The 5,581-nt window shown below is 37.3% G+C and overlaps 1 pseudogene; it reads left to right on the top strand.

Annotated features, from left to right (window-relative positions):
• The first annotated feature begins 1,880 nt into the window (after positions 1-1,880).
• LOC116667110 lies at positions 1,881-2,662 on the top strand (annotated as a pseudogene).
• The last annotated feature ends 2,919 nt before the right edge of the window (positions 2,663-5,581 follow it).

Genomic DNA, 5,581 nt, shown 5'->3' with positions numbered 1-5,581 from the left:
ACATCAGCCTTCTGCTAGAATTGCTCTGCTCCAGAATTAGAGCCTTTTTTTTTTCTTTCCAAACTCGGGGAAATATCCATGAAGTTTATAGAAAACCCCCGTAATTTTCAGGTGCTCTTCAGAGAGGGTCTCAGTGCTAATCCGACTTACCTGAGGCACATTGTATTGTCATCTATGAAGTATCACCTTAGATACAGAAAGCAACACTCAACCCCTGGCTAGCATTCTTGCAAATATAACATTTACTGTCCTGAAATGTCTTTTTTTTTAAATTTTTTTATAGAGTTATAGTCATTTTAAAATGTGTCAAATTCCAGTGTAGAACCCAATTTTTCAGTTATACATGAACATACATATATTCATTGTCACAATTTTTTTCACTGTGAGCTGTACCACAATATCTTGTATATATTTCCCTGTGCTATACAGTATAATTTTGTTTATCTATTCTACATATGTCTGTCAGTATCTACAAATTTTGAACTCCTAGTCTGTCCCTTCCCACCCCCCGCCCCTTTGGCAATCACAAATTTGTATTCTATGTCAATAAGTCTGTTTCTGTTTTGTATTTATGTTTTTTGTGTGTGTGTGTGTGTTTTTTTTTTTAGATTCTACATATGGGCGATCTCATATGGTATTTTTCTTTCTCTTTCTGGCTTACTTCACTTAGAATGACATTCTCCAGGGACATCATGTTTCTGCAAATGGTGTTATGTTGTCATTTTTTATGGCTGAATAGTATTCCACTGTATAAATATACCACATCTTCTTTATCCAGTCATCTGTTGATGGACATTTCTGAAATGTCTTTTTTATGTTTCATTTTTTTATTGAATATAGCTCATGATGTAATGATGTGATAACCAAATGTTTATAATTATGTAGTTAGTTTGAAGACTTTTTACTGACACCATCTTAAACTATGTGGGAAAGAATGCTTTCAAACAGCCTAGAATAGATAGTGACCAGAAAAGACACCAGCACACAGTAGGTGCTCAGTCAATATTAGTTGAGTATTGAATAGGTGGCTAATCCATAAAGGGGTTTAATGCCATTGTTACCCAGAACATTTCTCCTGATGATTTCTCAGAGCTGTAATTCAAACTGAGGTTAATCTAGTTATAGTTTCAGAAATATTCATTGAAAATAAATTTTCTATAATAAGGTAAAAATCTGATTCACTTTACTTATATATTAAAAGCATTATTTTTTTTAGCACTCATACCTCAAAAAATAAACAACACCATTTTTGAATACATTACTTGGTTTAACCTTCCCAACACTATTTGTACTATTTCACAAATGAGGAAATTGGAGAAGCTGAAAGGTACATTGCAAGCATTAATGAGTCGGTGAGCCAGAATTCACTCCTGGGTCTCCTTGACTTGAAAGCTTATGTTCTCTCTTCATTGGAACAGATTGCTATCTTAATGCTGTCTCTTCTTTTGGGCAAATACAACTAAAATCAGGATGGAATCCAAAGAGAGAAAAGAACAAAGTCTATATGATGACATATTTGAATCAGATATTTCCTATACATAACCTCATTTGAACATCAACAAATGATAAGAAAATCATTATATCAGCTACTCTTTATAGATGAGGAAACTGAATCTCAAAAAATGTAAGTAATTTTCCTAAGGATAGGATCAGAATTTAAGACCACATCTAATAATTCGAAGTTTTCTTTAGACCATGAGAAGTCTCAATTCAAGGAGGAAAACAGCATTTAATGTATGCATATTTAAATTAGAAATTTTATATATTTCAAAACCACGTGAGACATTATTATATTTAATCAGTTTGTACTGATCAAGAAACTGAGTCTCGGTCACCATGGTGAGGGTGGCATGGAAGACGTGGAGCTCAACTGAACCCAAACAGTGACCCCGGCTCCAGTACTCCCACTGCTGGGCGGAGCATGCGCCAGGCTTCCCTCCAGCCAGTGGTGCCTTCCCTCACCTCCTGGAGGTCTCATCCTCAGGCTGCCAGCCAAATAGATGTCCTGCCTCTTTCCATGCTGCTCAAGGACTACCAGAACATCCCTGAAATTGAGAAGGTTGATGATGTTGTGAACAGACATGCTTATTAGAAGTGCCTTTTCCAGAGTAAAAAGAAATATATCTATTTACCCATGATCTGCTATTTATCTCCTTGTTGTCTTTGGAAATAACAGAAGGAGAACCTAAAAATCAAGAAAACTCTGCTGATGAACAAGGTGGTGGAAAACTCTGAGAACGCCAGCTCTCTGCATGCTCAAATTGTTACCTTGACGGTCAAGTTCCACAATTAGAAAGAACATATGCAGAGATATCGAAAGAACCAAGCCACAAGTGCTATTTGCTGATGAGCGGTGAGGAAAAAGATGCTCAAATAACTCAGTAAGACCAACTATGCTGTCTTTGAGCAGACAAGCAGGGAACTGAGGACTGAGTACACCTTTCCCGCTCTGTTCTATCAAAAAACCCACCGCTGCTTGGTGACCAAGAATGCTCTGTGCATGTGGCTTTTCCAGAAGGTTCAAAAGCTAAAGGAGCAAAAAAGAGCCTTAAAAGTTGCAGCTGTAGAAGCCCAGAAACAAAGCCAGAAGAACCCAGACAGCCCTTCCAATGCCGGGCCAGAAGCAATCAAAGAAAACCAATAAAGGTTGTTAAAGTTAAAATTAAAAAAAAGAGAAAGAAAGAAACTGAGTCTCAGAGACGTTAGGTAATTTGCCTAAAACAATGTGATCAGAATTCACATCTGTCTATTGATTCAGCATGACTGTTCTCATTAGAAAATATAAATTTTTAGCTTTTGGAAGCTCTTCGTTTTGGAAGAGACTTTTGAAAGGATTGAGGCTAGACTCCTAAGTTTTTGATAATATAAAATAAGGTGTAAAAGGAATGTTGTTCCTTGGAGGCTGGTGGAAGGGCAGGAATGCAACAAAACACTTTGGCTTGCTATCCCCTGGGAAAGAACTGTCCAGCTATGTTATTGGAAAGTCACTCAACAAGCCTTTAAAGGAATTTAATATTTTTTTTAATTGATGTATAGTTGATTTACAATGTTGTATTCGTTTCAGGAGTATAGCAGTGATTCAGTTACATATATATGTATATACATACCTGTGTATTTTTTTAATTCAAGGTTAGATACAGTCTTGCTATTTGTAGTGAGCTTGTCAGGACTTGACCATGTGATATGTTAAGGTTTATTTATTCCCTGGGTTGTGATATAGCGACAAAGTGCTTAAAGCAAGAACATCAAAATTTGAATCTCAGTTCCACACCTGACCCTCACACACTTAACTCCTCCAGCTACAAGTACCTTCATCAGTAGCATGCAGAGGATGAGAATACTTATCTGTATATAGAGAGAGTTTTTATCAAGCAATTTAAGGGGATATTGTGATCTTAAACAACGAATTTCCAAATAGTTATGAAGTAGCAAAGCTTTGTTATGGACTAATACTAATTCCAACTGTCAGGATGGCAGAGTATAGATTCTCTCTAGTCTCCCCTGAAAACATGCTAGAATTGGTGGTTCCTTCCAAAGAATAGCACAGGGAAGGGGAAAATAACAACTGCACAGTGAGGAAAGCTCCCCAAACACTGCATTAACCAACTGGTGAAATTCAACATCGTCAGTGATAGCACGTGGACGTCACGTAGCAGACCTGATGAGATGAGAAAGGCACTTCACTTCTGTGGTGTTCTTCCCCAAACCTATATCCCTCATCTAATCATGAGGAAACCCTCGGACAAATGCAGATTGAGGGAAATTCTAAGAATGTTAACAATCCTCAAGATTGTCAAAGCCACGAAAACTAAGAGAAGAGTGTCACAGACTAGAAGCACTGTGGAGATAGGACAGTGCCATGTGGTACAAACTAGATACTGGGAAAGAGGATGTTAATGGAAAAACTGGTGAAATCAAAATTAAGACTGGGCTTTAGGTAATAGTAATGTACTAATGTCAATTTCTTAATTTTGTCAAATGAACCATGGAAATATAAGATGTTGACAATGGGGAAAGCGGGGCAAAATAAATATGGGAACTCTATATTTATAATCTTTGCAAATGTTTTTTTTTAATCTAAAAGCATTATAAAATTATTTTTAAATGAAAAATGCCAGGAAATATTAAAAAAAAAAAAAACAAATGCAGGTGTGGAGGTACTATTCACAAGAGTGGATACATTAGAAAGTAAAAACCTGAAAATGTATTCCATGCAAGCACAAAAATTTAATGTGGACCTGGTTAAATTTCACCCAAGGAACCCTTCTCCAGCCTTGTGAAAATTCTGAAAATCCCCTCCACATACTGGGCTGATTATCTGTGTCAGTGACTATGATTATAATGAATACAGACAAGTTTATGGCTGTAAAAGCAAAAGTAAGATGAAGGAGAAATGTGGACTTTGTTTTTGAAATAGGTGACAAAAGGTCCTACCACGTGAGAACTTATTTTCCAGACCTTAAGTATCACTTGCTAGATATACATACTTGGTGGGGGGAAAAAATCCTAAAATAAAAAACATGTGTGAGTGAAGAGCTATGAAAGGATAATTTATATCTCCAGGGATTTAGGGGAGTAACTAAAATAGTCAAGAGAGGCTGTATTTCATTCATTCAACAAAAGTTGGAATGAGAACCTCTGGATTTTGCTTGTTATATGTATTTCTGTGTTCCTGGGGCCCCAAACATGGGAGGTATGAATGAATGGATGAATGAATGAATGAATGAATGTGTTGGAAAGATTGGAATTGTAGGAAATACTTCAATGTTAATTCTAGTATGGGAGAGTCTCATGATTTTTGATATAAAAAATGTAATACAAGCACTAACAGGTATAATAAAGAAGCATAGGATTCAGAGGATTGAGGTTTTAATTCAGGATTAGGTACAGTCCTGCTATTTGTGCTGGGCTTGTCAGGAACTGACCATGTGATATGCTTAAGGTTTATTTATTCCCTGGGTTGTGAGGTAGAGAAAAAGTGCTCACTTAAAACAAGAACATCAAAGTTTGAATCTCCGTTCCACACCTGACCCTCACGCACTTAACTCCTCCGGCTGCAGGAACTACAACGGCAGCATGCAGAGGGCAAGAACACTTCTCCCTCCCCCTGCTTTGCTGGGAAAATTAAATTAGACAAAGTTTGTAAAAATATGTGGCAGAGCAGAGCGGCTAGGAATAGCCAGTGACTATGAATCTGGAGAGAGGAGAGAAACTAGCAGCTCGCGTCCCTAGTCTAGGTGGGCAATCATTTGTTTGCTGTAACCTCCCCACAAGGTAGCAATGGCGTTTTGACGATGCCTGCTGGGACTACACCATCTCTAACAGTGTGACTTCAGAGACAGAGCAGGTAGGACTGTCTCAGACTCTAGATAAGCATAGAGTTCAGGTGACCAGCCCCAAATGCAACAAGATATTTTTCTCTATTGTTAAGATTGAAATTGATGGCTACCAAGACCCTCATATATTGGTTTCCAAAAGCATAGATTAGTCTCCCCCCTTAGGCTGGTTGATATTAAACCTTGGTTTTATACATGTATCAGATGGTTTTCAATAGCACTTCCCTGACTTAATATAGGAATAT

This window comes from Camelus ferus, chromosome 2 (assembly GCF_009834535.1).
Source record: "Camelus ferus isolate YT-003-E chromosome 2, BCGSAC_Cfer_1.0, whole genome shotgun sequence".
In the NCBI taxonomy this organism is placed as follows: Eukaryota; Metazoa; Chordata; class Mammalia; order Artiodactyla; family Camelidae; genus Camelus; species Camelus ferus.
This window is presented reverse-complemented; position numbering and strand designations above follow the sequence as displayed.